This window comes from Pelodiscus sinensis, chromosome 18 (assembly GCF_049634645.1).
Source record: "Pelodiscus sinensis isolate JC-2024 chromosome 18, ASM4963464v1, whole genome shotgun sequence".
Lineage (NCBI taxonomy): Eukaryota > Metazoa > Chordata > Testudines > Trionychidae > Pelodiscus > Pelodiscus sinensis.
The window spans coordinates 9,875,961-9,897,762 of record NC_134728.1 but is presented as its reverse complement, the minus strand read 5'-3'; the positions used below and the strand labels follow the sequence as shown (position 1 = coordinate 9,897,762).

General features: G+C 44.2%; 1 protein-coding gene and 1 long non-coding RNA gene across 2 annotated transcripts in view; one reads left to right on the top strand and one right to left on the bottom strand.

The window, feature by feature from the left end:
* The window catches only part of CDH4 (cadherin 4), an 809,637-nt gene that overhangs the window by 577,344 nt on the left and 210,491 nt on the right, over positions 1 to 21,802 (top strand). The window lies entirely within an intron of this gene.
* LOC142818838 (uncharacterized) overlaps positions 7,310 to 21,802 on the bottom strand; it is a 38,216-nt gene continuing 23,723 nt past the window's right edge. The window contains exon 2 of the long non-coding RNA XR_012896494.1: positions 7,310 to 8,048. This is a non-coding gene — a long non-coding RNA (uncharacterized LOC142818838). The remainder of the gene's footprint in view (positions 8,049 to 21,802) is intronic.

Here is a 21,802-nt window from a genome sequence, read left to right as displayed (position 1 = left end):
CCCTCTTGCGCAAGTATTCTTGCGCAAGAGGGCCAGTGTAGACAGCCAAGTTAATTTCTTGCGCAAGAAAGCCCGATGGCTAAAATGGCCATCGAAGCTTTCTTGCACAAGAGAGCATCTATGCTGGCATGGATGCTTTTGCACAAAAGCAAATCTTTTATGCAAAGGCACATGCCAGTATAGACGCTCTCTTGCGCAAATACTTTTAACTGAAAAACTTTTCCATTAAAAGTATTTGCAGAAAATCATTCCAGTCTAAATGCAGCCTCAGAGAGAGAAGAAGCGGGAAAGAAAGAACTTTGTCCCAACAGGCAGCAGACTCAGCAGAAAAAGTCTGTACCTTCTGCGGGTAAATCTTTGATTCCAGGATTGGACTCCTGCGTCATCCCAGGACCCTTATGTAAATCCATGGCAGCGATCATCCTTGAATCAAGGGAACACCGATGACAATAGCAACCACACAGCTGCACCACTGTAAGCTCTGTTGTGTAGCCATTGCCTTAGACTCTTAAATCAGTTCAGGCCTTGCAAGATTTGAGGGCAGCAAGTCTTAAATACCTTTAACAATCTGGGACCTAGTGGCTTAGCCTTTATGTGCATTACCTTTCTGTCTGCAGATTTCCTCACCAGCCAGTGTCAGCCATTCTGGGGTGTCAACAACACTATAAACTGAGAGGAATGAGGTCAGCATGCCCCACCGGTTGAAATCTCAATACCACTTCGGAGAGCCAGATGGTTTTTTGTTTGTTTGTTGGTGTGTGGTTGCCACGAACTCAAAGTGACTGACACATGCATTAAAAACTTGGTTTGGGCAGGTTTGAGTCATAGAAATGTTCAAAGCTACAAGTTTAACCTCTCTAGTCCAGCACCCTCGGGACCTGACTGGTTCTGAACCAGAGAATTTTGTGGACCATGGGAGGTCACTATTCTACTTACTGGGATGTTAGAAGACATATAGGGATAATTTAGAGCTCAATAACACCACAGAACACTTGAGAGCCAGAACTGGTGGCTGGAAACAAACTTTATGGGACTGCAGGAAACTTGGCCACACACATGAAAAGTGGACATCCAGCTAACTAAAATCATTCTGGACAACATGTTTCTGGACCAGAGAGTTCTGGACTAGAGAGGTTCAACTTGCAAATTAGCCTATGAATCCCCAGAAGTGATCTCCTGCCTAACTGTTCATTCAAATGTGAAAGTGCTAAATTAAATAAAAATTCTCCTCCTACAAAACTAGATTTTTTTTCATTTGTTTTTCCTTTGTTTTGAGGTACAGAGGAAGAATCTGGGCAGGGATCAGTTCCCCTTCCCATTTGGCAATCTCAGACTAAAAAATATCAGGATTGTCTTTGCAAGGAAAACCAAGGGAAACGTTTCCATGTTTCTAGAACACTTGGTATAAGCGCTCAAATCATGTTTAGAAATGACATAAAGAATATCTTCCCAAAATATTATAGTATTAAAGCTGTTTGTAATTACTTCCTTTATGAATGTATTATTCAGAAACAGAATGGCTCCTACATTTGAGTGATGAGGTTTTGGTAAAATAATATGTAAACAGTCTGTGATCAGACATGTTCTATTGAATAGAGAAAATAACTTTCAAATATTGTTTTATTTTCACCATTATACGGTGCTTGGGTCAGTTAGGCTATTTTAATCCCGTATTTTCCATGCATTGATATTTTTCAAAGAAGGCCAATGTTCACTCTTCATTTTACAATGTTAACTCTTTTTCTCCCTCTAAGGCATAGCAGTGGCTTCTGCTAGCACAGCTAGCTGGCACTGCTTTACTTCAGCACTTTGTGCAATTCCTTTCTCTGGTCTACAGTAGGAACTTCAGTACATAACCACTGGGAATAAGTTAGCCTTGATGCTACTTGAAAAAGGTTTCTTTTTGTAGCATCCCAGCTCACATTTCAGTCTCCCTTATATCTTCGTCTGCTACAGGATCAAGTAGTCTTGTATTTGTCATAGCCCGGATTCACTTAACACTTAGTAGTTCAGGCCTCTGTTCTGCTTCGGGGCAGAAAATGATGTGTGAGGGGGTGCGTGGGGACATTCATTTAATACAATTTAGCATCTAGGGAAGCTGTTGAAGGCACAACACAGCACTCACTGCCTTATCTCTGTCTCCTAGCAGACATTGCCATTCTCCAAGGTAATGCTTGCTGAGAATCTATTTGCATACTGCGCGTAAGGGCTTAGTACCACTGCAGAAGCATCCAGCATGTAAGTGTATCTCCTTTACATGCCTTCTTTTGGGTGTTACAGACCCTTATGAACACATAGTGGTGCAGACAGGGCTGCTGACAAGTGGGGGTGGCAAATGGAGTAATTGCCCCAGAGCTCTGAAATTTAAAAAGGCCTGGGGCTCCAGGCGGGCCACCACTGTTATCACAGCAGCAGCAGTGGTTGGAGCCCTGGGCCCTTAAATTGTCACCGGAGCCCCGAGTAGCATGGTTTGGGTGATGCTGAGGGCTGGGTGGGGGAGGCTAGCCCCTAGCTCTGCCCCTTCTATCCAAAGCTCCACTCCTCCTGAGGGGCCCCAAAGCGAAGCCCTTCTCCCCACACACACACCTTTCCCAGGCCCAGCAAAGTCGGTGTTGCCAACACATCTGCTGGGCTTGTGTGCACATCTCAGCAGGTTTGCACCTCCTGTCCACAAGGGTCTGCACATTGCAGGATTGTGTGTGTAGCTCTCTGTGCAGCTCTTCTCATGAAAATAAGCTGTTCCGTATACAGCGGCCTATTCTCAGTGCAGATGGGAGGGTGAACAGGCATGCAAAGATTGCTGAAGGAAAAGACAAGAGATTTTCCCAAGGATTTAGGATTAGTCAATATCTGGTCCATAAATCACTCTCAAACCTCAACGGAAAGAGTGTAACGAAGTACAAACTATATGCCAACATAATGCAATTCCCCCTCCCCACCTTGTGTCACTTCACCTTTTCTTATCATTTGCCTGACAGCAGACTCAAACTTGGAAGCGCTCATTACCAAGCATAGTTGTTACTTGGAGTAATCCCACTGGTAGTGAGCATTATGCTTAGTGTTAAGTATCCACAGAGTCTGGTCCATTGATTTGTAAGCTCCTCAGGATACGGACCTTTTCTTAGCGCTTTTACCTGTGAAGAATCATGCACACCTGTGGCACACTGATAGGAAAACTCAGCAAATAACCTAAAATTGCCCAGTCGAAGATTAGTCTGATTAAATAGCTTAATTGTTGCTTGATATTGATGACATTCACAAAGTGATATATTAAATATGTATTTACCAGTTTCTTAGAATTTCATATTATTTTCCATTGATTCTTAGAAATTTTGTTTCTATATTTTGATAGTTTTCTAACCAAAGATTGCTTACCTGTGAGTCATGGACTTGTGCATTACATGAGGGCTTATCAATCAAATTGCTAATTCCTGACCAAAAGTTGACCCAATCTCTCTCATATCCTAGGAGACAGCAGTGATGCAGTATTAAAACCTAATCGTGTTAGTGGATCTGAAGAGGGATGAATTCCTGTAATATTAAACCCCTCCTTGCCATACACTAGCTTAAGTATCTCCGAGTAAAATATTTTTGAAATGTGGGGAAGCCAAATAATTCTAATTCTTTATTTTGTATATTTTAGCAAGAGAAAAAAAATGCAAGGCCTTAAGGATCACGCAGTGGTACTCCATTCAGTGATGTTTTTTGCCACAGGTGGCAAATGTTCAAAGGTGTTATACCAGATTGATTCCAGAATTAAATTTAAGATGAATCATAGAATCATAGAATACTGACCAAATACTGTCTAGACCATCCCTGATAGACATTTATCTAACCTACTCTTAAATATCTCCAGAGATGGGGATTCTACAACCTCCCTGAGCAATTTATTCCAGTGTTTGACTACCCTGACAGTTAGGAACTTTTTCCTAATGTCCAACCTAAATCTCCCTTGCTGCAGTTTAAACCCATTGCTTCTTATTCTATCCTCAGAGGCCAAGATGAACAAGTTTTCTCCCTCCTCCTTATGACACCCTTTTAGATACCTGAAAACGGCTATCATGTCCCCCGTCAGTCTTCTTTTCTAAACTAAACAAACCCGATTCTTTCAGCCTTCCTTCATCGGTCATGTTCTCTACACCTTTAAGCATTCTTGTTGCTCTTCTCTGGACTCTCTCCAATTTCTCCACATCTTTCTTGAAATGCTGTGCCCAGAACTGGACATTATACTCCAACTGAGGCCTAACCAGTGCAGAGTAGAGTGGAAGAATGACTTCTCGTGTCTTGCTCACAACACACCTGTTAATGCATCCCAGAATCATGTTTGCTTTTTTTGCAACAGCATCACACTGCTGACTCACATTGAGCTTGTGGTCCACTATAACACCTAGATCCCTTTCTGCCATACTCCTTCCTAGACAGTCGCTTCCCATTCTGTATATGTGAAACTGATTGTTCCTTCCTAAGTGGAGCACTTTACATTTGTCTTTATTAAACTTCATCCTATTTACCTCAGACCATTTCTCCAATTTGTCCAGATCATTTTGAATTATGACCCTATCCTCCAAAGCAGTCGCAACCCCTCCCAGCTTGGTATCATCTGCAAACTTAATAAGCGTACTTTCTATATCAATATCTAAATAGTTGATGAAGATATTGAAGAGAGACGGTTCCAAAACAGACCCCTGCGGAACCCCACTTTTTGTACCTTTCTAGCAGGATTGTGAACCATTAAAAACTACTCTCTGAGTATGGTTATTCAAGCCAGTTATGCACCCACCTTATAGTAGCCCCATCTAAGTTGTATTTGCCTAGTTTATTGATAAGAATATCATGCGAGACCGTATCAAATGCCTTACTAAAGTCTAGCTATACCACATCCACCGCTTCTCCCTTATCCACAAGACTCGTTATCCTATCAAAGAAAGCTATCAGATCAGTTTAACATGGTTTATTCTTTACAAATCCATGCTGGCTGTTCCCTAGCACCTTGCCACCTTCCCAGTGTTTACAGATGATTTCCTTAATTACTTGCTCCATTATCTTCCCTGGCACAGAAGTTAACCTAACTAGTCTGTAGTTTCCTGGGCTGTTCTTATTTCCCTTTTTATAAATGGGCACTATATCTGCCCTTTTCCAGTCTTCTGGAATCTCTCCTGTAGATGAAACAACCTCATTCTACTCGTACTTGTCTACACTAAAGAGATCAACCCTCTGAGGCTGTGTCCAGACTCCATGCCTCCGTCGACGGAGGCATGTAGATTAGCCAGATCGGAAGAGGGAAATGAAGCCGCGATTAAAATAATCGCGGCTTCATTTAAATTTAAATGGCTGCCCCGATCTGCCGATCAGCTGTTTGTCGGCAGATCGGGAGAGTCTGGACGCGATGCCCCGACAAAGAAGCCTTTCTTCATCGACACAGGTAAGCCTCGTGAAACCAGAAAGCTTTCAAACAGAAAGTCATGTCAAACCTGTCATCCCCCTATCACTTGCTATAAATGGAGCCCCATAATTTCATTATGGTCTATTATAATTCCGTTTGTTTACCCCAACCTGTAATTTCTCTTCATTTACAAAAGTAGTTTTAAAGAACTGCTTTTGTTGGCCATTGCACAAAGCAATCTTAAAATAGAATAAACTCAATAGGAACACCACCCAAATTAATTCTCGAGGCAAGCTGTAATATTTTTGAATGCTTCCTCACATCTGGCTGTTGTAAGCAGTGTTTAATGTAGCATGCATGCCAAGCACTGTGACTGGAGCCATCCCACAAAACTAGAGTTTACATGCAGGCGTTGAAAGCTAGGAGTTTGTGGTTAGTTACTGAACTCCAGACAGTTGCACTAGTAAAGAAGCAAGTACAAATAAGAAGAGGAAGGAAGAGGCACAAATAGCAGCAGGGATTAAAGAGCAAAGGTTTCTTTCTTTCTTTCTCAAACTGGCATTTCAATAATTGGTCTGACTTGACTTTCATCATCTCTTCACTGTGAGATAGTGAAGTATCATTGAGATGGTATACTGTATATTGGCAAGAAAATCAAATGGATTTTATAACATGCCTTAACTCAACCAGTGAGGAATAGCCATCTTTACAAGCCCAAAACTATGCTAGTGTGCAACATCATGAGGGATTTTACAGGCACGAAATATAGAAAATTGAACGTAGCAGTTGCAAAAAGGATACTGAATTCTCCAGTGCAAGGCTTTGAGTTTGCCACAGTACATTCTTTTACGCTGCTCTAGTTTTATGTGTCATTGCTGGTAATGCAGACCAAAGTGTCTCACTATATAACCTGGGTCCAATTTGCAAAAACAGTGTCTCAAATGGCTAATGCAAAATGCAGGATGCATGCATGGGTGCAAACTGACAATGGTATGTACAAAATGTTAGCTCTGTCTGTCCACATTGGGGCTACTTTCTGCAATTATTATTTTGTGTGCCTTGTGAAGTGCCTAGGAGCTCCAGACATTGTGACAAACACAGACCAAAAAGACAGCCTCTGCCCCCAATGAGTTATAACAGTATCTATCTATCCACAGTAACTTCCAGGTGGTCACCATTAAAATATGTAAGGTATTGATGGCTTTGGGCAATTTATTCATGGAATCATGCAGTCATAAATAGCAACAGACATACTTCATCTAAAAGTAAGATTTTTAGGGTTACCATTGTAGAATAGCACATAATCTAATATATATCTAAAAGTTCAAACAGCTTTATGTCATATATGCAACTTTGCTGGTGGTAATAAACCTTGTTTGGCAATATAATAGAAGCCACAAATAACATTTTATGCCTTTTCCCCCTGTACCTCACCGGTTCAGAGGCCTCCCCTCACAAGACCAATAGAAGGTGTTTTATAATGGTATCTTAACATTTCCTGATGAGCAGCAGTTTTAAGCTGCACCCCTCTTGATGATCTTTTGAGGCCCCATTAAGAGTGGCTATGGCACTTGAGCATAAAAGATTATCCTACATTTTTCTTAAAATCCCTTTGTGATGGGTTGCAGTCATGGAAGACCCCTTGTGATTGTTCTCTCTGTGCTGATTATGACACTGACACTCTCCTTCTTGCTCTCTGGGGCTCCCCAAGATCCTATCCTGATGGGCCAGATTCTACGCCCTCCCCATGCCCCCGGGTTGTTTGGGTCCATTCCTCCTGTTCCACTCCCTCATCCTCCATCATCCGAAGTGGGGGCCTACCCAAGTGGGTCCTTCTGGCTATACCACAAAGGGTCACCTAGTCTAACCCCTTCAGACCAGAATCTGTTGAACCTTGATGTTTAACCACATGATTTAATGCAAAAAAATAGTCAGTGCACTATTTATTACTATATACTATGCAAAGGAAAAAATCCAAATGTATTCATATTTCACAAACTCCTTTAACTGAGTGATTTATCATGTCTTCTCAAAATACATCATTAAGATGATCATATGCATTTACAGAGGCAGCAAAGCCAGAGCTAGAAACTCATTTTATGATATTTTAGTCCCTGTTTTCTAAGGCGCTGTTTTGCCATGATTTAGTGCTTGTGTACATCAGTTATAAGAAAATGTCACATTTGATATCCTCATTTTTTCTCTTTTCATTGCTGATTGGTATAATTTATATGAATACTTTAAACCCCCCACTGTGTATAGACTACTTGGAATGCACATATAATTACAAACCTTTTTTTCCATCTTTATGTGGCTATGTGGATGTGGAAAAAAACTTTTTTTAAAGCTATTTTAGTTATATTGATGAAATACATATTCATTTTGGATGCTTAGGTATTTTAGTCATTAATACAGAGTGTGTCTCTCCAATAAGCATTTTTGAGGAATTGGGAAAGCCAAAGTAATACAAAGTGAATCAATAGCATAAAGATTACAGTATTGTAAAGCACAATGTAAAAAAGGGGAAGAATTTATTGCTATGTTGGAAGCATGACACACATAGTTTATGTTGCTGTAGTTTGAACTTGGTTTCCAAGAGCAGATTTCCATGGTTTAATAATGCTAGAAGAGATCAATGTTCTTGGTGATGAGCAGGTTGCTGGGCCTAGGAAAAGGAAAAAAAAATGTTTTTTAGTTAACATTAGCTCTCTGCTACAGAGCTCTGCAGTATGTTAGATCTTGGGGTTGACCGTGGCGTCAGCTGAATATAAAAATGTAGCACATCGGCATACTAAGGAAACATTTCCACTGTCTGCAATGTTCAAAAACAAGGATCAAGCAAAGAAAATATTGCAGCTTTAATTTTCAGCAAGGCTTAAACTCAGCCTTTGATTTTTCTCCCGTGAATAATTATTGAATTCATTTTACTACATTCATGTAGAGGTTGAAGTACCTTTCCCAATCCTAACTGGTTATGCATGAGTTTAACTTCTCTTTTGTGAGTTCTCAAGGGCTGTCAACTGTCTAATGGCACAAAACTGAACACCTCTGCCCTGTCCATACCCCCCCCACACTTTTCCTGAGGCCCTGCCCATGTCCTGCCCCTGCCCACCACTCACTACATCCCCCTGCTCCCTTTGTTCTCCCCCACCCTCACTTTCACCAGGCTGGCACAGGAGGGTTGGGAGCTGAGGCAGCATGAGGGCTCCAGCTGGTGGTGCAGTCTCTGGGTGGAACCAGAAATGAGAGGTTCAGAGTGCAAGAGAGGATGCCAGGCTGCGGCAGGAGGCTGATGATGGGGAGGGCTCCAGCTGGGGGTGTGTGCCCTGGAGTGGGACCAGGTAGGAGGGGTTCAGAGGGCAAGAGAGGGCTCCAGGCTGGGACCTGATCCAAGTTCCAGAGAGTGCAGGAAGTTGTGAGGCTCCCACTGGGAGTGCAAGGTCTGGGGTGGAGCTAGAGATGTGATTTTGGAGGTACAGGAGGGGACTCTTGGGTGAAGCAGAAGTATATGGAGGGGCTGGGTCCTGGCAGCTCTTACTGCAGCTCCTAGGAAGTGGACACCAGATCCCTGCAGCCCCTGGGGAGGTGGTCAGGCAGCATCTATACACTGTCTTCACTCCCGCAGACACTGCCCCCGTAGCTCCCATTGGTTGCGATTCCCGACCAGTGGAGCAGAGCTGGTGTAACCGCCACCAGGCGGATTTGAACCTGGGACCTCAGTATAGGAGCCTCTACCCTCTGAGCTAAAAGCCAGCTGGGTCCCAGCCCATGCTGTAGAGGTCTCTTGATCTTAACTTGCTGTGGTCTAGGTACCACTTGCATTGCTCAGTAATCACACTAGGTGTGTGGGTTACACTGGCACTCAGGCAGGAGAAGCATGCAGAGCCTCCCTGCCCCAAGGAAACCTGCCTTGGCTCCAGGCCCCCACTATACCACTGTCTAGACTTTTAACAGCCTTGTCAGTAGCGCCAACCAGAGATGCCAGAGTCTGTTCTCAACCAGGCATTATGGTTGAAAACCAGACCCCTGGCAACCTTAGAGTTCTCCCATTTACTTCAGCAATGCTAGCTGCACTATACTAAAGAGCTGACTATATATAAGGCCTTAAGGCCAGATCCAAAGCTTATCAAAGTCAATGGAACGGCTCCTGTTGACTTCAGTGGGCTTGGGATCAGGTCCAAAATGTGTAAGTACAAATATGGTACTTAGATGTCCACTTTGCAACAAACTTCAGGTTCAAAAATCTGAGTGTGTTTTCAAATATCAGGATCATTTCCTCACCCTCCTCCCACAAAAAAAGTTTAAACAAAGAATAGATGTCTAAAAATATCTGCATGCGGTGCCAATTTACAAAGGATCCATGTACAAACTTAGAAGTTGTAGCCATTTGTTTAAAAAATACTTTTTTTTCATCTGGCGGTTCCTGAGCACCTGAACAATGCCAATGGTCTTGACAGTTGCATTAAAGGCCAACATAGTATTTACTTTGAAAAGCAGCAATCACACAAGTTGCTAACTAGGACCAGACATAGGACTCTATGATCCCATACGTTCTGTAGGGCACACCTGAGGCTAATGAAACAGCTCATTTTATTTGCAGTGCAGATTCTGAAGTTTCCAAGAAACACCTATGTTTCAAAGAACATTTCCTGCCACCTAAAGAATCTCTAAGGGTATGTCTACACTACCCCCCTAGTTCGAACTAGGGGGGGTAATGTAGTCATACAGAGTTGCAAATGAAGCCTGGGATTTGAATTTCCCGGGCTTCATTTGCATAAAGCCGGCCAGCACCATTTTTAAATGCAGGCTAGTTCGGACCCCGTGCCGCGCGGCTACACGCGGCACGGACTAGCTAGTTTGGATTAGGCTTCCTAATCCGAACTAGTTGTACACCTCATTTGGACCAGAGGAAGTGGTCTGGTCCAAAAGGAGTGCTTTTAACCAATTGGCCCACAAATGCAGATCCTGATTTTTTTTTTAAGCAAACAAAAAACAAGTCCTTTGCATGCAGAAAACATTTGTCACTTGTACCATGGCTAAACGGCTGATCAAAAGCTTTCACTTACCTGGAGGCACAGAGGAAATGAATGGTCACATGTCTGTTTTGCAACAGTGTCCAAGTTAGAAAGCAAACATCAACACCATCAAGTGTCCACTAAGACCCTATGAAAATCATGTGCCAACTTGTGACATATGTAATCTTTCCCATGCCTACCTTCCAAATTGCAAGGAAAAGCCCATGTTCCTCACACCAGTACTCAAAAACCTTCAGAGGCACATCTGAGGACAAGTGAGAATACCTTCTCACTAGCACGGCATCTTCCCGACATAGCAAAGAGTCAGGTGGCTTCAGCGGTGCATGAACAATTGTTGACCATAATGACAAATATAAATCATATGTTGCTGCATTCAGGGGTATGAGGCACTTTGCATGTTATTGAATTGTTCTCAGGTTGGTGCTGTGTACAGGCCAAGGTTTGGTCCTTGTTCTGTGCTTGATTTTCTGACAAGGACAAAATATTTAAGAGCTGAATGGCATGTTTTTCCTCCTCTGATGTAATCCTTGCTTTTCTTTGAATAATGCAGCTTTCTTATACTGCTATGCAGTACTGTGTAGTCTTTTATAACATTAAATTTCCATCATTTGTGCTGTGACCTGGGACTTCTTAGACCCATATATCTGAATACACTTTTGGACCCTATTATTCATTACCCACATACACAGAATAACTGTGCCTCAGTTCTTTCTATGAAGTACCTTTGGATGAAAATCAATGTGAATTCAGCTGGGTTAGCGGAGTGAGGGAAATAAAACACAAGCCCAGCCTTTGCCAATCAAAGCATATTCATTTGAATTACCTGCTTGCAAAGTGTGTTGAAGATGTAAAACACTCTGTATGTGCTGTGTATTATTTGCAAGCAGTACTCCCACATAAACCTATCTTCACAGGTCAAGTTTAAGAGGTTGGTTGAACAATGTCCATGGATAGCAAGGCTCTGTAGAAAAGTGAAAGACCCCTCTTATAGTTATCTCACAGGTAAATCAGCAAGCACTACATCTGGTTAGCAGAAACTGAAGGATTTGGCAAGCACAGACGTTGTTTTTCTCCGTTTTCTTTCTGCCAGGGAAAAAACCAATGTGCTTCTGCTTTGCTTCCTTTTTAGTGTGCAAACATAACTAATGATGTCAGCATCATTTTGGGCATGGGTGGGACCCTACCAAATTCACAGTCCCTTTTTGGTCTTTCATGGTCATGGAATTTTAAAAATAAAAAATTTCATTATTTCATTTATTTAAATCTCAGATGTCATGGTGTTGTATTATAGGGGTTCTGTCCAAACGGAGTTGTGGAGAGCTCATGGTGCTGCTACCCCTAATTCTGTGCAGCTGTAAGTAGCAGTGCTACTTTCAGAACTGGGCAGCTGAAAAGCAGCGGCTGCTGGCTGGGAGCCCCGCTCTGAAGGCAGTGCTGCTGATGGTGGGGTGTTGCCTTAAGAGCTGGGTGCCCGGCCAACAGCTGCCATTCTCCAGGCACCCAGCTCTGAAGGCAGTGATGTAGAAGTTAAAGTTACAGTACTGCTTTCCCCCAAAATAATTTTGTGACTATCCTACAACTCCCTTTTAGGTCAGAACCCCCAAGTGAGAAATGCTGCTCTCCCCCATGAAATCTGCAAAGTATAGGGTAAAAGCACATTACATACCAGATTTCATGTCCATGCCGCAATTTTCATGGCTGTGAATTTGGTGGGGAGCTAGGCATAGGATTTCTTAGACAGTTGGATTCCCCCGGCTGGTTTTACTGCAACACAATCTAGGAGACTACTGATCACCATGTACTTCAGTAAAAAACTATCCAAACCTAGATTGCAAAGCATTCCAAAGAATATAGGAATAGAACCCAGAGAACCTTTCTTACAGACTGTTTGTTTGTTTATTAAGGGTATGTCTACACTACCACCCTAGTTCGAACTAGGGTGGTAATGTAGGCAACCGGAGTTTCAAATGAAGCCCGGGAATTGAATTTCCCGGGCTTCATTTGCATCTCGCTGGGCGCCGCCATTTTTAAATGTCCGCTAGTGCGGACTCCGTGCCGTGTAGCCACACGGCACGGACTAGGTAGTTCAGACTAGGCTTTCTAGTCCGAACTACCGTTACTCCTCGTTTCACGTTTCCGAACTACCTAGTAGGTGCCGCATGTAGCCGCGCGGCACGGAGTCCGCACTAGCGGACATTTAAAAATGGCGGCGCCCGGCGAGATGCAAATGAAGCCCGGGAAATTCAAATCCCGGGCTTCATTTGCAACTCCGGTTGCCTACATTACCACCCTAGTTTGAACTGGGGTGGTAGTGTAGACATACCCTAACTTATCAACAACAAAGTAATGAAGTGAAAAGTAGATTCTCTGGATACTAGCAATGAGTAAGAATTGGGACTTGCATTTCTTGAGGATGTCACTGTAAAAATTTGCATATTTCCAACGACTGTGTTTTCCAAAAACACAAGATTGTTCCCTGATATGGTTAGTGAATAATGTGTTTATTATTCTTGTCTGCAGTACAGGGCATCTCAGTGCCTGGAAAATCACTCCTAATAAACTCACTGCCAGTTTATCATTTTAATAGAATACCAGTTTTGTGTAATGCTGAAGATATTACTCCCTAGTATATATCAGTGGCAATAATGTGAAGAGATAGGCGCATTTATGGCACAAATTATTACCGTGTGTGGATTTTCAAACAACAAATTTTACTGTCCCATTATAATGAAAACAAAATGAAGACTGATAAATCAAATAAGAGCCTAGTCCCAATCACATAACCTGGAAAATTGGCTGTTAGTGCCAGGACCAGACAGCCTGTTCAGAAGAAAGCTTGACTTCCCATGGATGGCTAAGAGACCACCAACTGAGTCTACTCCTAATTCTCACCTCTTCCCATGTCCTATCTGTGGTGGTACATAAATCCAGCCCTACACGGTGTCTTCTTTGTGCTACCATGGATGGAGAAGCTGATAGTCTCAGAGATCTTTGAGGTGGAGTTCTCTGGCTATTTTTAAACCATAACGAAGGAGACAGAGGAGTTACAGGAGAAGTCTCAGGCCCCACTCTGCTGGCTCTTCCGATGGCGGAAGAAAAGGGACATAGCTTTCTTCTTAAATGTACTTTTTATTTAATTCAAATTTCAGATACATTTAGGAGCCGGTCCAATCCTCATTGATTTCAGTGGATATTGGCTCAGCCTGTTAGAAAGCCACTGACTATAATCTGCCAAGAATCACTCAGGTTGCAGGAGAGCCTGTAAGCTGCATTGTCAGCACAATGTGGAAGCTGAAGTAACTCTTCCAAAGTAGTAGGTTTCATTGCCTGACCTGTGTTCTGCCAGGAACAGCTGATAGGTTTAGCAAGGCTGTCACCCAGTTCCCTCAACCTCGGCCAAAACTAAGAAATGAGAAGTGGGCATTCTGCCAAGTGAATAAAAGGAAAAGCTGTCATTTTTTTGGTTGAACTTAAACTCTTGAATACTCCTTGAGGGTGATACCATGTTAAAGTATTACTTGCCATCCAAGAGAAAGAAAACATACCTTATTATCTTATTCTCCTACTGCACTTACTATGAAAACAACACATTTCCCCATTTTTAGTAACTTGCAACCCTTTCTGTCTCCCCTTGATACCTCCTGTTAGAGTGATCTGATGTGCACTAGTGATTTTCCCCACAGGTTAGCAGCCTTTCGGTTGTATTACGTCCTTTAGAAATAGTGGGATCTTTTCATTTGCTGCACCAAATCTTTCTTTTCCCCCACTCTTTCTCTATTTTTAATTTCCTCCTCTCTTATTTTTCCTTGCTACCATATAGCAGGAAGTTTTACAATGATTTCATAAGGGTTATGCTACACTTCACATTTATTGCAATGACGTATACCTATTATGTTACATTAATTCAATAAGGGATATATTACACTTTCCTCAACAGACTTACCCTGGTTTTATAAAGGAATTATTACAAGGGGTCGGATTCATGACTCTTACTCAACCTGGGGAGCACTTACTCAGGGGGATTAGTCCCACTGAGATTGCTCCCCTGAGTAAGTCCCCACTGTGGTGGGTGCAGTCATGGAGATCCCCTTGAGCAGACTGTCACTGATGTCCCGAAACACCACTGAGCCCACCTACCTGCTCTCTGGGGCACTTTGCTGCCCTGCCCCGCTGAACCAGACCCTCGAATCTCCTCCAGCATTGTCACAGAGTTGGGGTCACTGCTCCCAGGAGAGTAATATAGATACTGGGATCAGATCAGCTCGGAGAAGGACCAGCCAAGGAGACTTGACACAGCAGGCTATGGGACCAGAACCCCAGATAAATACGTCTTATTCTGTATAAAGCAAGCTCATAAAAAGTTCATCCCCTTTATCAATGAAAGAGAGAATACACAGCTGTCATCCATCAACCAGGTTACAACTATTTACCCTGGGTTCATTAATAAAAGCAAACAGATCATATACGTTATAAGTAAAATAAAACAAAACCCACCAATTACATGTAATACTTGTTATATGTGATTTCTTATCCTAATAGTAGTTCAAATCATCTTTTTCTCACAAGCTGGAAAGCTTTCCATCTTGGGCCTGATCGTTTTTCCTGTTCAGTCTTAGATGTTTCCAGCAATCATCTTGGGTGGTAAACACGGGTGTCCTCATGTCAAACAGCAGCCCCTATTGTTTGGTTTCCCTCCTTTACATAGATTTTTCCCAAAGCAGGATCTTTGCAGGTCAAACTTTTCTCACGTTTTGTGGAAAACAAAGTGGAGCATCCAAAATGGGTTTCCGCATTAGGTGACCTGGCCACATGTCTTGGCAGGACGGACCATAGTCCAGGCTTACAGGAAAAACAAGACTATTCGCACATCGTTGTCCCAAGTACTGGGCTGTTAAGTTCCTTGATACTACTAATGGCCTGCACTTAGATTAGTAAAACAGTTTTACACTTCATATTTCTAACTTCATATACAGGAAATCATACAAACAGAATATACACATTCAGCACATTATAACTTTTCTAATGATATGTCACAGGAAATATTTTGCATAAAGCATATTTGAATTATGTCATATTCATAAGCCTATTTCCATAAAGAATACGTGATGCAACATCACACGCTCTAACTTGAGTAAGGATAGCACAATCAGGCCCATATTGTTCTCGTTCAGCCTAGTCAGTCCATATTGCCGGGGAGTCTCTGCACATTTGACAATCAGTTGAATAATTTTCTTTTTTCTTTAAGTAGCGCTCATTCATACTCAGTTCCTGAACCCAATTAAACAGGGTCATTCAGGACAAAAGCACCTTACATTCCTGGGGTCTGTTGAATTCCCAGCCTGACAGTGAAATTTCACAGCCCCCGCCTGTCCCCCGCCCGGGGCTGGATTAAGGGGGGGTCTAGTCGGGCAGCTGCAACCCATGGGGGGCACCTGATGGCAGCTGGAAGGGGCGCCGCATGCTGGCTGTGCCACGCGGTGTCCCTTAGAGCTGCAATCAGGCGCTGTGCACCTGGGGCCGGGGGCCGTGCAGCACCCCTTAGAGCTGCAATCAGGCGCTGCCAACCCTGTTGCAGCTGTAAGATGCGCAGCACGCTGGGGGGCGGGGCTATGCATGCACCGTGTGCTTGGGGGCGGAGCCGCGCATGCATCGTGTGCCCGCTGCCCTGGGCGCAGAAATGGCTTGAGCCGGCCCTGCTCCCACCAACTAGAACAGCTCAAAGCATTGCACAAAGGGATCTAGAACATGGGAGCCAGTGGGACTGTGCTCAACACAGAGCCGAAAAACCACTAAGGTCCAAGAAGGGCTCCGAGAGTCATGCCCTAAGGTGTGCTGGTAGCTTTGGCCTGCACTGTGAGTATAACGAGTCCTTCTATTTCTTATCGCTGGGTAAAATCACCAAGCCTTTACCTGATTCCCACAGGCAAAGCTCTTTTACTGAAGCATTGCTTATGAGTTCAGTCCTTTGGTCCCATTTGATATGTCAGATGTATAAAATATATCTTGGAAGTATAAAAATACTCCTGTTTGCTTAAGACAGGGATGATTCCCTCAGTGTGTAGAGGAGCATCCTCAGCTCACATCTCCCCTTAACATGTTGAGAATTTGTGTTTATCATTCTTATTAGCATCTCCAGGGCTGTGTTGGAATAATAAACCACCTCCTACAACTGAATTATTGTAGGATTGTCTGCCTCCCCTCCCCCCCACCGCAAACATCAGAATAAGTGAATATATTTTATTGAAGAGCGTAGGCAAATTCAGGGTACACTCTTCCTGGAGTGGAATTGATATGCTGTGATAAGTAAATGTGGCACTTTGCACTGCATGACTCAATCAATGCACTCTAAGCGCTTTGCAAGCATGCGAGAGAACTGCCTGTATGCCAAGTGACCACCCATGGTAATCCTGCTGAGGAAATCAATTCACTTCAGGGTCTAGTGGCGGAAGTTACTTAATGTGGGTGCTGCTGCACAGCCTCTAAAATTGCCACTGTACTAAGAGCTGAGCACCGTGGTGGCACAACCTGCCCTCTGCTGGGCAATTCCGATGAGGCCCGCATGCAAATAGGCCGTATTGGCACAGGACGGGGCATAACCAAGTCCATCAGGGGACAAAGCCTAAGAAAATTCCAGTGACCATTGCCTAGCATCAATTGTTCTTTTCACAATAAGTGATGCAGAGGGCAGGCAGAGTTATAAGAAAGAGACTGAACGTGCATTTAGGCCAGTGTTACATGAGGAGAGTCCTGTGCTTATCTGGTAGCAGCCTGCCCCAGTTTACACACCTTTGTGGTCTTGCCAAACTAGGTCCCTCCTGAAACCTGACATGCTTTATCCATTTCCCTTTATCACACTTTGTATTCCCTGAGGGACGATTGTGAGTCAGCCTCTGTCTGTCCTGCTTCCGGGATGACTCCTTAGGACAATAGTGTGCCTGCTGACACAGAGAGATAAAATGTGCAACTCCGTATGTCTACACTACAGGCAAAGTCGAAGTAAGATATGCAACTTCAGCTACGTTAATTGCGTAGCTGAAGTCAAAGTAGCTTAACTCGGCTTTTGGCGCTGTCTACACTACAGGAAGTCAAAGGAAAAACACTCTTCCTTTGACTTCCCTTACTCCTCATGAAGCAGGGTTACTGCTGTCGACCGGAGTGCCCCCTCACTTCGAATTAGCTGTCTTAACTAGGATTGCTAATTTGAACCATTAATGAGCATGGATGGTTGTCCACCCTCTCCTTGTTTCTTTCCTCTGCTAATTTTTTAAATTACATAGTTGACACAGGAGAGATTTCTGTCTAACTTCCATCCAAGTTTGTTAGCATCTTTAGGATACGGTTCAGAGTCTGTGTAAGTGAGTACAGTTCCCCTAAAGTAAGCAGAAATATGCCTGCTTACACCAGTCCTGAATTTAATCCACTGAGTTTCCATTGTGGCCTGAGATGCACTTGTAATGTGAAGAATTTTGTGAGAGTCTGAATGCACTGTCCATATGATACAATCAGTGCATCTCTGGGACAGGTGGCATGTGGGTAATTGGTACATTTTTAAAAGAGAAAATGGTTTGTAATCCTTGTAAAGGAAAATAAAATAAAATTATGTCATTCCCCACTGTCATTTGTTCAATGGATTGATATTGTTTGAAAAGGCAGGTATTAAATCTGGGAGCAGCATGATGAGTGTTATAAAATAGCCAGTGATTTTATTCTAATAACAAAGTATGCCTCTCATTCAGTTCCCACAGATCTGGAAGTCACACGTTTATTTTAGACTATAGTCATTAATTTATTTGGAATTACCCAGCATGAGAACATGGAAAGGAGTCACAGGGTAATCCAGTTAGCAGGGGATTGTGCAAAAAATGTTCATTCAATTTTAATGTTCATTATCAATATCCTTTGTACTATCTCTCTATTAGTAGTAGGAAAAGTTCTGAATTAGGTAAAAAGATAGGAGATGGGTAGAGCAATAGGTTAAAGCACTTCCTGAAGTCTGGATATAGATCCTAACTGGATTAATTGAGGACAGGCTGTGAAGTACTATCTCAGCATGAAAAAAAGAACGAGGAGTCCTCTGACACCTTAAAGATTAACAGATTTATTTTGGACATACGCTTGCGTGGATAAGAACACACTTCATCTGATGCATGAAGTGGAAATTACAGAGGGTATGTCTACACTACAAAGTTAATTCGAACTAACAGCCGTTAGTTCGAATTGACTTTCATAGCATCTATACATGCAAACTGCTAGTTCGAACTTAATTCAAACTAGCGGAGCGCTTAATTTGAACTAGGTAAACCTCATTCTACGAGGACTAACTCCTAGTTCGAATTAAGTAGTTCGAATTAAGGGCTGTGTAGCCACTTAATTCGAACTAGTTGGAGGCTAGCCCTTCCCAGCTTGCCCTGGTAGCCACTCTGGGCCAAACCAGGGAAACTTTTCTGCCTCCCTCCTGGCCCCGTAGCCCTTAAAGGGGCACCATCTGGCTACAGTGCTCGTGCCAGTTGCAAGCCTGCCAGCATCCAGCCAGCAGACCCTGCACCCAGCATGGCATGAGCCAGCCACCTGCTGCCACCCAGCCCTCCACCTCTTCCCAGGACCTGGCTGGCGGCTCACAGGACCCTGCCCGGGGCCGTAAGAGGCGGGCACCCGCCTGGTCTAGTGCAGAAATTGTGAACCTCATTGAGGTTTGGAGGGAGGCCTCCAACGTCCACGACCTCCACACTAGCCACAGGAATGCGGTTGTCTACGGCAGGATAGCTGCCAGCCAAAGGCCACACGTGAACCCTGGAGCAGGTTTGCATGAAAATCAAGTTGGTCCAGTGAGACCCCCGACTCTGAGACCTGAGCTTAGAACATAAAAACATAAGAATGGACATACTGGGTCAGACCAAAGGTCCATCTAACCCAGTAGCCTGTCAGCCTACAGCGGCCAACACCAGGTACCCCGGAGGAGATGGACCGAAGACAATGACCAAGCCATTTGTCTCGTGCCATCCATCTCCAGCCTTTCACAAACAGAGGCCAGGGACACCGTTCCTACCCCCTGGCTAATAGCACTCCATGGACCCAAGCTCCATGAATTTATCTAACTTCTCTGTAAACTCTGTTATAGTTCTTCTGGCCTTCACAGCCTTCTGTGGCAAGGAGTTCCACAGGTTGACTATGTGCTGTGTGAAGAAGAACTTTCGCTTATTAGTTTTAAACCTGCTGTCCATTCATTTCATTTGGTGTCCTCTAGTCCTTCTATTATGGGAACTAACGAAGAACTTTTCTTTATTCACCCTCTCCACACCACTCATGCTTTTATAGACCTCTATCATATCCCCCCTCAGTCTCCTCTTTTCTAAGCTGAAAAGTCCCAGTCTCTTTAGCCTCTCTTCATATGGGACCTGTTCCAAACCCCTAATCATTGTAGTTGCCCTTTTCTGAACCCTTTCCAAGGCCAAAATATCTTTTTTGAGGTGAGGAGATCACATCTGTTCACAGTACTGAAGATATGGCGTACCATAGTTTTATACTTCCCCTCCTCCTTCTTCCCCCTTCCAGCTCCCTCCTCCCAGGTTTCTCCCTCCCTTCCCCCACCCTCTCTCTTTCCCACTCCCACCTCCTTTTCCCAATCTCCCCAGAGGTTAATCCCCGCCCCCCAGTTTTGTTAAATAAAGAGAGTTTCTATTTTTGAACACGTGTCCTTTATTTTTTACATCAGGAAGGGGGGCTAGGGAGGAGTAAGTGGAAGGAGGTGAGTGAGGAATGGGGCATGAGCCCCCGATGGGGAGGACTGGGGTGGCTCTGTGGGCTCGTCGGGGTGGAAGCTCGCCTGCAGGGCCTCTTGGAATCTGACAGCCCCCTGATTGACCCCCCCCTTGGATGGCAGCCTGCGGCAAGTGCAGCCAGGCTGATGGCCGAGTGCTGTAATGTGCCGAGTGTGGGCACTCAGGTCACTCCAAGACAGGACTGCTTTGCTGTCCCTCATCAAGGTAGACAAGCAAGCAGGGAACCCTGAGAACTGTCTGTCCGGGGTGGGGGTCAGGTCCCTTTAAGCACAGCCCTTGGCTAGCCTGAGGCAGCAGCTCCACACTCTAAGTCCTAACCTAATGCCCTGCCAGCACTGGTCCCAGTCAGCCTTAACTTCGGTTCAGGGTCCAGTCAGTGTGGACGTGCTATTTTGAATTAGCAAAAGGCTAATTCGAATTAGTTTTTAGGTCTAGATGCACTAATTCGAATTAGCTTAGTTCGAATTAACTAATTCAAATTAAGTTAGTTCGAATTAGTGCTGTAGTGTAGATATACCCAGAGGTAGCATAAATACACTAGCACATGGAAAGAAGGGATTTACTTTATCAAGTGGAGGACCAACCCAAAGGGAGCATCTACACAGCAGGGCTTAACTCCAAATAATCTACGCAAATTGAGCTACATCAATTGCATAGCTTATTTTGAAATTGGGAGCGACTACACAACACTTATTTTGAAATAGAGCACTCTTCCTCCAACTTCCCTTACTCCTTGTACAATGAGGGTTACAGGAGTTGGAATAAGAAGTCCTCCAGCTTGACAGTGTGTCAACATTATTTTGAAATAACTGCCGGCTATGTAGACATGGATTAAGTTATTTCGAAATACTGCTAGTTATCATATATATAGTAGCCCAGTGTCTGAGAGTCTGTAATGCCGAAATGCTGGCTGTTCCCTCTGGGGGGCACTGTTGCCTGAAATGCTGGCTGTTCTGTCTGGGCGGACCGTGCTGCATGGGGAGTGCGGGGCCCAAACGGCTGCTTGCGCCACTTGCTCCCCCACGGTGGCCCAGTTGGGCAGCGCAGAAGTCAGCTGACCGAAGGGTGGTGGGGCGGTGACGTGCAGTGTGACAGCAGCTCCAGGCCCCACCCCCTCACCGTGAACATCATCGCCCTGCCCCCCTTCGCCTCCCACTGTGGCTCTCGGCTGACTTCTGCGCCGCTCAGCCAGGCCACCACTTGGGAGTAAGTGGTGCAAGTGACCATTTGGCTCCACACTCCCCATACAGCACGGGGAGTGCGGAGCCCAAATGGTCATTTGGGCTCCACGGTCACCCAAGTGAGAGGCAGGAGGGGGAGGAGAAGAGAAAGAGAGACAGAGAGAGAGGCAGGAGGCGAAGGAGAGCTGAAGGGAGGGAGAAGGCAGTAGGAGGAGGCGAGAGAGAGAGAGAGACGGAGCGAGAGACCGGAAGCTCAGGAGAGAAGACCGATGTGGAGGAGAGACCTGAAAATCCCGTCTTATGATGGGCTAATTGGCTAGTTTCAAAATAATGCCGCTGTGTAGACATATCCTAAGGGATCAGCACTAACAAGACTAATTCAGTCCAGGTGGATGTGGCCCACTGCTAATAACTGATGAAGAG